Here is a 12,249-nt window from a genome sequence, read left to right as displayed (position 1 = left end):
TATCATTTGATGAAAACACAGACCACTTACATGTATTAAATTATATGGTCTCTCGTGAAAAGGTCAACAGGCCTCATGTTCTGCTATAATTAACGTAAATAGAAATGATCTTACCTTAGTATCTTTCCCTGGGTTTTGGAGCAATGACATAATATGAAATTAGTCTACTACACTTTCAAGGAGTGTTGCTGTTTGCTAAAGTGCCTCATAGTGATATACTCTGATTTCTACAGTATGTAAAATTGCCTCTGCGATCATAAAGCAAAAAATGTCAAGAACAGTCTTCTTTGAATTCAAAAATGCCTAAATCTGAGCACTCTTTCATTTAGGGTCTGTATGTATTTGATATTTTCGTTGCCACATATACATGACAATAAAAAATCCAAATTAAAATCTCAATGAATTAGCTCCAAACTGGACAACAAAAAATCATTTCTTGCAGGGCTCGATTTTAGGGAAGGAAACCTATCAGCCCCAGGTGCCACCCTACATGATTACCTTGATGCCTCAGACAAAAACACCTCCAGCTCAATACATAATTATCTATTACTGGTGGCTTTGATATGGCTGATTCACAGCTTCATTACAACAAAATTATTCTGGATCTGGTATGATAATTTTATATTACTTCATAAAATTTCATGACATGAAAACAAGGGTAATTCTTTCAATCACTGTCAGTGTAATCATTGCTCCAAGCCAGTTTGGGTCATCAGTCTGTTTTCCAGATGAAATCTGGGCTTTTCCACAGTGTGCAAGTAGGTATAAATATTAGGTTACATTTTGCAGTGTTAGAGTGCAAATTAAATTCTAAATCGAGCCATGCACTGGGTCACTTGACCAGTAGTTTTTGTAAAAAAACACACACACGTCAAACAATGTGAAAAACTAGTAGGTAGAATTAAAACTTAAAGCTCTGCTGTTTGAGGCAACATAATTATTTCAATTTTGATAGAAAGATGTGCTGTTTAGCTGTTTTAATGTCTAAAATAAATACCGATTTTGAGTGAATTGCATTCACACCTGTACAGTAAACGATGACTAATTTGATCCCGTCATTCCAATATTTATGAAATTCATTTACATCACATTCTTACACTAGATCTGGTTTCATCCGTTTCTGTGAAAGGAAATAGAATTCATGCATAACATCTTCGATCATCAGAATTGTCCTTCTTTAGACGACAGACACATAAACAATATTAGTTATTATTATGACATACTGACATTTCATAATATCTCCCCGTGTCAGAACATTAATTGAAAATCATCGACCGCGAGATCCATTACGACTTTGAATTTGTAAAAATAAAGATCTACGCACCGGCGTAAATATTGAAGCGAAAAAATATAAGTTAATACTACTATACATTTTGGATTTTACGGGAATTTGAATCAATTTAGAAAATGTATCAATGGTCGTTTTGCAACTCGTGCATATTTCTACCTCCATGGGTGCCATGCCGTAAGTGCTTCCGGTTTCATCAAGGATGGGTACAATTACAAATATTGTGATTATTTTTCATGATCTGTATTATGTAGGTATTGAATCGTTTTCTTAGAATGTACATGAGTTCAGATTCTGATTCTGAACGCGTATTTTCTAACATCCTTCGTGTCTTGTCACCTAAAAACCCCGCGAGTTTGGCCACGCCCTTACGCGTCACCCACGGCTGTCAACAATGTCAGTGTCGGAAGCCTTATCAAACAAAATCATTATAAACTCGATAAATATGATCATGTTTTTACAAAGACAATAACAGATACTGAATCAGACCATGTAATTAATTCCAGCGAAAATAATTGGATCTATCAAAAGGATGGCACAATTTTGTCGGTATCACGATGCATGTGGAGTTGTTTGTGTACCACCGTTGCCATGATCGTTCCTATTTCATCCAATCGGTGATGTAACATTGAGATTGTTTTTGTTAATAACTAATTAAACCAAAGGTTACTAATTTTTAGAAAATATGAAACTTCAGTGTTTTCTCTTCACCAAAGAACAAAACTATTTTCTTCAAATTATGAAAAAAATATTTCATTATGAAGAAAATATTAGACTGGGTACCACTCGACGTGATGTGCACGAAGTCAACAATGGCCGTTATTTGTGGCTTAGTGCGGAGAAATTTGGCGAACAAATATTTAATTCGCGGGCGTTTCGTTTTAAGGTACATAAACTAATTGAAGATTATATATTTAGAAAGCTGAGAATTAATGCATTCCATACATAATTCAAATGACACGTAAATCCGACTTGTTGAATAATTATTGCAAGTTTTATTTGGGGATGTCATTATGCTGCTGTCCTGTCGCATGGGTTCGACAGTAGCATTGAGAGGATTAAAGGACCGGATGGTAAGTGGTCAGTCTCCAGGATTCAGCACCCGCTGTGAAAATACCGGAAGCCACAGAACTGATTTTCCCGACGATTTAATTAACCAAATTAATTACTTTCTGTTTGAAGACGCGAGATCAATGGCTACGCCTAAGAATATACAATGTCATGCCTTGATTATACAGACAATTATATTTGACTGAAGACCTATATTCTGAAACCGCAGTGAAGTTTCTCTTTCGTTCCTCGAATGTAGGGGTGTCGCCAGCAACCACCACTTTTCATTTAGATTGAAAAGGAGCCCCATTGGAGTTCGGAGAACGACAGAGCAGGATTACTGCTGACTGTAGGGTTAAACACTCAACATCTGACCCCCATCTGTCCCAAACCCGACCCCGACCCCGACCCACAGGAATGGCTGCCCATTATTTGCTGTATGGACAAGCTGACAAAGTAATGTTTGATCAGCTTCAGAATTAAAAAGTACTGGTACTGCCATTTAACCAGATCACAACCCTCCTTTAACATCTGTTACTTATCAAAGTTGGGTGTATATTCGGTATCTTTACATAGGTGTCAATACTTGTAACTATTGCCTGACAGTTTAGATCCAGAGTGTTAAAAGGGCCAGTCTCTGACCAAGCGGTGATATACTTTGAAAGGAAACATGTCATTCATAAATACATGCTTATGATATTGTCGGAATCGTGCAATGAATCTGCCTTTAGTAGAGACAGATTTCTTATGATTTAGGAAATAGTTTTTTAATTTTAGTTTACAGAATGAGTCGAGGGGTGTTATCGCATGATGAAGCTAATGATAACTGGCGCTAATGTTGAAATGCGCATCCGCGTGAGTCTATTCAGTGAAATGTCGTCAGTCTAGAAATCCCTCTTTTCAAAACCTTTTGTGAATGTATTAGCAGGAATTTCACACGTCTAAAAACATAATCAAAAGGAATTCAATGGGAAGCGTAACATACGGATAAACAACGTTTCTATACATAGACAAAACTCCGTCACAGCATAAAGTGAAAGACCACTGATGGAATGTACGTTGATTGCAGCGCGCCACGCCCACATCCAGACGTTGTTTGATCGTTAACGTCACCAATGCATTATTTGACGTTTGAAGAGCCATGTGAATAATAGCTTCAGCTCACTGTCAGCGTTATCCTTGTTTTTGTGGGGAGAAAAATCGACAACTGCTCTCTCTGTTGAAGTATTCGTATTCGATATATAGATTTCTAAAATAGATTTTCCTTCAGTTTAGATGCCTTGTCAATTCCAGACATATTCATTAGTGCCACCTGTCTGTGTTTAATTAAAGACATTTTTTATGTCTGTGCTCGTGAAGTTGAAATTGCAACACACACACACACACACACACACACGACACAATGGCGGAAAACTTTAATAAATAGTCGAAATCAAGATAAGAATGAACTGGCAAGTTAATTAAAACTGAAATGAAGAATAGTTCTGGGCTGCCTTTGGAATTATTATTTATTTGTGTTTTTTAGATATGAGATGTCGATGAGGATGATGATGATAATGCTGATGATGATGACGATGATGATGACGACGACGATGATGGTGATGATGATGACGACGACGATGAAATTGTTAGTGGTTGTGTCATTCATGTATAACGATAACATCCAGTTTGTTGGTCAAACATAATACCGTCCTATAGCAACGTATTATTGCAGAAACCAAAATATGCCATTCAGTTTTCATCTCGGACTAGATTATCTCAAGGCAGGGTACTCCATGGCACTCGGCAATTTTCCAGCTATGTGGCGGCGGTCTGTAAATAATCAAGTCAGGACCAGACAATCCAGTGAACAACAGCATGAGCATCGATCTGCGCAATTGGGATACGGTGACATGTGTCAACCAAGTCAGCGAGCCTGACCACCCGATCCCGTTAGTCGCCTCTTACGACAAGCATGGGTTACTGAAGGCCAATATTCTAACCCGGACCTTCACGGGTAACACTGTTGTGTCCGGTCAAGCATGAACTAGGTATAGCAAACTACGACTATATACCTCTGATATCAGTTCGTTATAAGCGAGCTCGTTACATACATAGTACACTTTATCTTACTGGTGAGAGTACTGGGGGCAATGGGGTAGCCAAGTGGTAAAGCGTTCCCCGTCACGCCAAAGACCTGGGTTCGATTCCCCACATGGGATACAATGTGTGGAACCCATTTCTGTTGTCCCCCGCCGTGATATTGCTGGAATATTACTAAAGGAGGCGTAAAACCACACTCACTCACTCACTACTCTAACACTTCTAACATGCTATATGTGAAAGTTTAATCTTGCAAAATATGTGTACCACTGACGCAAGCAAATCCGACAGATAACTTAACAATGACAAAACATTATTTCAACATTGACAAAGATCACTGATGATGGTCGGATCAACCGGACTTCTGAAACCTCAAAAATCTTGGTTAAAATTCCCTTTGTTATACTCAGACGTAATTATGTGTCGGATAAAAGAGCATATTTAGAATGCTTTGAAAGAGCCGTTTCTGTATCCACGCGGTAAAACAATATCCATGTACGTTTGACACTAGCAGTCAAACGATTTGATTTTCAGGGCTGTGTTGGGTACTGTTTTAATGGTAAGGAGCTTTGTCCCGATCCACAAAACGTTCGCAGTGCTAAGACATTCGTAAGCTTATGGTAAACTATAGAGTTACGACAGGTCGTAACGTTGCGAACGCTTTGTGGATCGGGTACCCAGCTTGACAACATAAAAAGGATCTGCAAAGAGATGAGGTGAAATGGGGTTTAACGTCGTACTTCAGAATATTTCGCTCATAGGACGACGTGCATGCATGTGTATGTGTGTACTAGCCCAGACTAGCCCAGCTGCTTTTATAGTGCTAGCTCACTGAGATACCATGCCATAGTTAAGCATGAATACCCCACTCAGACACATACTGACTCCGAGCCGACCAGTCCTTGTTGTACCCATAACTGTCGAGCGCCAGGCAGGACCAACAAGTACCATACTTTAACGTATTTAGGGATGACGCGCCCGGGGATCCAACTTGCGACCTCCGCTATTCGGGTGGACGCTCTAACCACTACACCGTGGAGGCAGTTGGATCTGCAAAGAAACGTCGCTATAACAGTACATCATGTGTACATGTATATCAAATACATCGTTACCCTTAAACTGAGTCCACTATATCATCAGTCAGCTTGTAAAAAACGGCATCAAACAAATCATGTCTGGGTCATATTTAACTGCGTGTCTGCTGTGACGTAAGCTCATTACGATCAATAGCAGTATGTGTCACATCATGAGTGAGTGAGTGAGTTTAGTTTTACGCCGCACTCAGCAATATTCCAGCTATATGACGGCGGTCTGTAAATAATCGAGTCTGGACCAGACAATCCAGTGATCAACAGCATGAGCATCGATCTGCGCAATTGGGAACCGATGACATGTGTCAACCAAGTCAGCGAAACTGACCACCCGATCCCGTTAGTCGCCTCTTACGACAAGATAGTCGCCTTTTTATGGCAAGCACATGGGTTGCTGAAGACCTATTCTACCCCGGATCTTCACGGGTCTGTCACATCATGACATTTTGCATCATTCAGTCTTAACACACTAGCTACTTTTGAACCAAGTCATATCAAGTACACTATTAATGCCTCCTCTTGATGTTCCACAAGAAAGAAATTGCAGACAGTGATTTGGCTTATTTCAAATGTAGACAATTTGTCCTGCCAAAATGTTTTATACGTTTTTTTGAACAAGAACAATGCCGAGCGAACATTTGTTAAATATTTAAAATTATATATCACTATTCACTTGAACAAATTATGTTTTGTTGAATTGAAGACAGTTAGAACCTTGATTACATGTTGACTTACTCAAACGCTGAGACCAAAGGGAATATCAATCGTTATTTCAGTACTGAGGAGGCCACAGGCCTACAGTACATTTCATATATACAATTTTCTTATCATCATGGCTTGATACAACATTTTTAAGTACAAATTCATTTGAAGAAGTTAGAAGAGACGAAAATCTATCAATTGATGGATGGACAAAATAGAGTTCTTTAATATATTTCTTACGTATTGTATTATATGCTAGGCATAGAAGAAAATGATATTCGTCTTCTATAACAGTATTATTACAACATCTACAGATTCTATCCTCTCTTTTAATATTTATAAACCTACCTAAAACGAGCTAAAGCTATTCTATATTTCTTAACATTAACACATGATAAATGACGTTCAGTATAAATGTGTGTTTTAAAGATTGAGTAATAATTACATTTTGTAGCTACTGAAATTGTTTCCAACCATTTTTGCTGGTAAATATCTTTCAATCTTTGCGTGAATGTATTTAGAAACAATGACGGACATTCAACGTTTTGTTCATACCATAAATGATTAAATCCAGTTGCAAAAAGAAGGTGTTTAACATCTGTTATCCAATATTCCTATTACCTTCTTTATCATATAGTAACATCATATTATAGCATTTTTTCGGTCACCGATAGGATGGCATACTGAATAACCTTATCCAATACTTAATCGCCCTGCTTTGTGAAGATATGATGAGCGGGTATCTGCCACATTCCCCATATACCGTAACATTTGATGTGCTCATCTTTACCCCGAGAAATTTCTTGCAGGCAAATACATGTACCTTTTCTATGTAATCAAAGTATTTAAATACCCATATTTGCGCACCATACAATAGAATCGGTTTGATTTTAGCATCAAATATTCTAAAAAAAGGATGTTAAACTTAAATGGAATATCAATGCGAGATCCAACTGGTATTCAGTTGGAACAGGAAAGGTATTCATCTTAAAGATATATCGAGTTTATGACTTTCAAACTGTGAGGTGAGGTGAAATTGGGTTTAACGTCGTGCTTGAGAATATTTCGCTCATATGACGACGCGCATGCGTGTGTATATGCATGTGCGGCTGCTTGTACTAGCCCAGACTGAAGCTGGTTTTATAGTGTTTTAAACTGTAACATCAAGGATAAAGAAATCCACCTCCAGTCACAGGTAGGGAGGATTCCGGGTAAACATGTAAGTGGATAGCAACCCATGCTTGTCGTAAGAGGCCACCTCTGGGAACTGTGGTCACACTGACATGGCTGAGTGCATGTCATCGTATTGATGCGTGGTCGATGCTCATGATGTCAATCACTGTATTGTTTGGTCCAGACTTGATTATTTAAAGACCGCAATCATTTTTAAAAAATATTTCCGACTGCGCCATTAAAACAAATAAATAAACTGCCCCATCCTTATAAAAGATGTATCATGCAATTCGATACATCCGGCAGTCACTTCCGAGGTTGTCTGTCATAGACATCTACTGTGTTGTTGAAATGAAGCATTCTTAAAACCTTTTTTTTTCCAGTTAGTAACTTACATCAAGACCAAATTTACTCGCTGCCATTTAATATATCAGACTGTATTACCTTATACTTCCTGTTTGATTCTAATCCATTAAAGGTAATTACAAATAAAAATACAAATCACAATCTTAACAAAAAGTCATGTAACACAATAAAAATAAATAATGTCGTGTATTCCAATTACGCTGACTGTGTTGGACTCTTGCCCTTCTCGTCCTACTCTATGCTGACCTGTGATATTTCCATCACGCTCTCGAACTGCAGACGCAGGTCTTCACAGCGTCAAAGATGATGTGGTCGAACGCAGAATCTTCCGCTTAGGTCGCTGTATCTGGCTATTTCTCCCGGTAAAATGTAGGGCTGTGACGACTATTATCTATTCCTGTAAGGATGAGACAATTATGCTGTCAAGGCATTATTATGTTCATGTCGGAATTGGTTGACGTCAGGAAACGAACTAACGCGGGCTCGAAAACATTTATGTACTGCGCGACGCACTAAACATTGTTTTCAGCTGTATGGCGGCTTTGTGGAATAGGGGCGGTGGGGTAACCTAGTGGTTAAAGCGTTCGCCCGTCACGCCGAAAACCCTGGTTTGATTCCCCACATGGGTAATGTTCATAAACATTTCGGTTTAACGGGCGTCGGCATCATCATATTGAAAACATTAGCTTAGATATTAGAAAGTGCGACACTGTTGTATCATATGAATCAAATAAAGACAAATGTGAACCTAAATATTATTCATATGGAATAAAGAAGTTATATGTTTTGCACACAATATTATGATATATGACGAGTGCACTTAATTACGATTAATTCAGAATATATATTCAAATATGACGCATCATGTCAATGTGGCCATGGTTGTGAGAATGTTTTTCATTACTTCCTTGAATATCCATTGTATGCTATTCAAAGACATAAACTGTTACAATCTTTAGAAAGTATTGTTAAAATCAGAACACTGATTGGTATTAATCTGATCTTACATGGCAATGCAGGTGTCTCATTTACTGCAAATCAGAAATGTTTTCAATATGTACATATCTATATCTCTCCAACAAAACGTTCTCTCAGTTAACTTCTGTTGTACATATGCTATTATTGGGAGGGGTCTTTTCTATCAATAAACTCAATCAAACCTCTCAGTGACAAACCTGTTTTTATATTCGATAGTAATTGATAGTAAAATCAATTTTGAAAAAAATCATTTATCATTTAATCACAACAAAGTTATATTTACCCACAATCAAATTTCTCAGACACGAACCTGTTTCAGGCTCACCCTGCTCTACTCACAAGACAGTTGACTGTTCCATTATATCCGTAGGTGTTACCGTAATTAACCTTCTAGTTCAGTGTCTGTCAACTGGGAGATAACCATCGGCCTAAGTGGGCGTTCAGTGGGATGCGTAATAGGGTATCCATAAAAGCATGTTTACTGCGTAAACTCGGGCAAAACTTAGAAAAAATACGAATAACTGCTTAAAACAATAGATCAGACTTTTGATGACAATTAGGCCGCTCAGCCAGGTATGACGACAGACTGTCAACTCACTTGGCATGAAATGCACGTGCTGGCCACATAAACAAGGGGTCATCTCAAATATCTGTTATGCTTTTCATGTGTATTGAATATAATCTACTGATTATCTAATCTTAGCTAATATCTCTATCCCCAAGCCCGACCCCAACTACCCTAAGCAACACCCGTCTTGGTTTTGCTTTTGAGACGACCCCTCTTACCTGTTTCTTTTTATAGTGATAGTGAGACTTAATGGTATCTATATCCTCAATAGTTTCAGTATTCGTCTGCTAAGTCTAATTTCAAAATGGACATTCAAAAAGTGTCATTTGTTATACAATATCATCGCACACTAATTTGCATAAAGCCATGGTCTGCTCCAAATAAGTCTCTTCGGACTTTGAAAAAAACTGCATTGCTAATTTCTGCACTAATATCTCCTCAGTAAAGTCCTTTTTTCTCCGTTTCCTATCTCTCTACCACGGAGACTGTAGTTAGGCCGAACTTAGTTCAACAGACATTTCACACTTTCACATATTAACTAAATTGTAGATATAAATGTGAAAAACATTTTTGTTCTATTTCCGACAGTACTTTAGTATATGAACGGATAACTAAAATTCAGTCATGACGCCAGGTGTACTCCAAAGGGTAACCAAGGTTTTCCAGCAAGTCTTCAAATCTCAAAAGCACTAAACGTTACAAGCAACAACTGACCACAAACAAAAGCGGCCCAACTTGTTATTACAATTTACGACCCGTAACGGGTTCAACAAGTATATATCAAGTATTAGCATTTACTGTCAACAAAACAAAAACACCATGAACTTAAAACTTTTAAAATCACCTAAAGGGTTATTGCATTTTAAATTACCCTGCAACCAAATCGTATTTAATCAGACACTTGAACCTTGCCCTCGGTAAAGCTCAAATGACACGCTATGTGGTTGGTCATGTTTTAAGAATATCCAAAGCATTTCAAAGATTGCAATCGCTTACACATGTGTGTTCGTACCTAATAAATCAGACGTCTCGAAACGTAAGGAAAGTAAAGAAATAGTAATAATCAGCGGTCTTTGTGTGGAAATCTGCTGAAACCGTGTTATCAGTCGACAGCGCCTTTGTTTAGCGTCCTTAGCTAATTAATGTTGCACTTTGTCAAGTTTATGACCTTGCTGCATGAATACAAAAACCAAAACAACAAACCCCGATTGAAAGATAGACTTCTCTTTTTTAACAGTGGTTGTACATTTCAACAATGGGAGCATGGGAAAGAATGCTGAACCTTTTCGCATTTGCACTCACGTGACCTAGTTTGATCAACGAAGAAATCGTATGTGTATTCAACCGTTGATTTCCGAAGCTCAAAGAAAACCTGTAGATAATTACTGAATAGCATCCTTGCACTAAAACATTAATATTTATTTAAGTGTGAATAAAAACCAGGTTTTAACACATCAAGGTTATACTGTTTGCAAATGTAAATTCGCATTGTAAACAAACCTCAAAGACATGTTTTTCCTTTGTGTAGTTAACATTAGCGGATTTCACGCTTCAACAATTGCTGACAAGCCGACTCAGCCTGATGTGCTGTTGTAGATTTCACCATCGAGTACATAATGACTTCTGACGTCCGGAGAAACTAAGATTTGTCCCGAATAGTCTCCAAAAGTCCCAAGTCATACGTGATGTGTTCCCGCATTGAAAAGTGAACTATTTCGTGCACTGACTCAGATCAAATCGCGTACTAGGTGTGCACGTGCTTTTTCGAAATTTTCATGCAAAACATGATCCTTGAGAACTCGCGATACATACATTGTAATTGGAAACTGTCACAGAGATCTTGCTTCACACACCTTTCGCGGGCAAATTATCGCAGAGGGATGGTTTCTATGGTTACCGAGCTGCAAATGAGACTGGATTTGTTGACTGTCAGAAGTCAACAATAAGAGATCGAATTTCTCCGTCACCCTAAAGCTAAGACTTTATGGTGAGGTGAGGTGAAATTGGGTTTAACGTCGTGCTTGAGAATATTTCGCTCATATGACGACGTGCATGCGTGTGTATGTGTATGTGCGGCTGCTTGTACTAGCCCAGACTGAAGCTGGTTTTATAGTGCTAGCACACTGAGATACCATGCCGCAGTGAAGCATGAATACCCCACTCAGACACATTGTACTGACTCCGAGCCGACCAGTCCTTGTTGTACCCCTTAATGCCGAGCGCCAGGCAGGGACCAACAAGTACCATATTTTAACGTCTTTTGGTATGACGCGGTCGGGGATCGAACCCGCGACCTTCCGCTCTCCGGGCTGACGCTCTAACCACTACACCACGGCGGCGGTCCTAAGACTTTATGAGTCATGATACTTTGTTAAGGGCCATGGAGACCAAGGTGATCAAGGTTTGGGAAATTAAAACAGACCAAGAATGGTGTGTATGTCACAATACTTTTTATGTTGTATTCAAGATGGAAATCGAACCCGGATCTTCAGCGTGGCGCCCTTCCTGCTTACCCACCCCACCCATCTTGTGTGAAAGTATCCGACCACCTATTCGTTCCAATGTGATGAAGATTGATTTCATCTCGCAAGAAAATTGTTTGGCAGCCGTTTTGTATACTGTCCTCAATCAAATTTCAGTTTCTTTAAAGGCATTTAGAAAGTTGGAAGAACATGAATACATTTATTATTATTATTATTATATGATATTTATATAGCGCACATATCCACTATCCAGGCAACTAGTGCTTGCTCAAGGCGCTGGTATTTTTTCCCCTCGATCACTGGATGTCAATCTCAACGGCACATCGTATTATCAATCTCAACTCCCTGGGGAGTATACAACTCTTGCAGCCACTAGGCGCACCGAGTTCTTGTGACTTTCTCATCCTAACGAGGTACCCATTCACAGCTGGGTGGACTGGGACACATAGTCACAGTACTTTGCCACGT

The 12,249-nt window shown here is 38.7% G+C and overlaps 1 long non-coding RNA gene across 1 annotated transcript; it reads right to left on the bottom strand.

The window, feature by feature from the left end:
• Positions 1–7,923: 7,923 nt before the first annotated feature.
• On the bottom strand, positions 7,924–11,020 carry LOC124265910. Its single transcript, XR_006895581.1, has 2 exons — positions 10,799–11,020; positions 7,924–8,149 (listed from the first exon to the last, which is right to left on the bottom strand). It is a non-coding gene; the product is annotated as an uncharacterized LOC124265910 (long non-coding RNA).
• Positions 11,021–12,249: the final 1,229 nt, after the last annotated feature.

Source organism: Haliotis rubra, unplaced genomic scaffold (genome assembly GCF_003918875.1).
Source record: "Haliotis rubra isolate DU_JTF1 unplaced genomic scaffold, ASM391887v1 Scf122, whole genome shotgun sequence".
NCBI lineage: Eukaryota > Metazoa > Mollusca > Gastropoda > Lepetellida > Haliotidae > Haliotis > Haliotis rubra.
The sequence above is the reverse complement of the archived record's forward strand: the minus strand, read 5'-3'. Positions and strand labels throughout refer to the sequence as shown.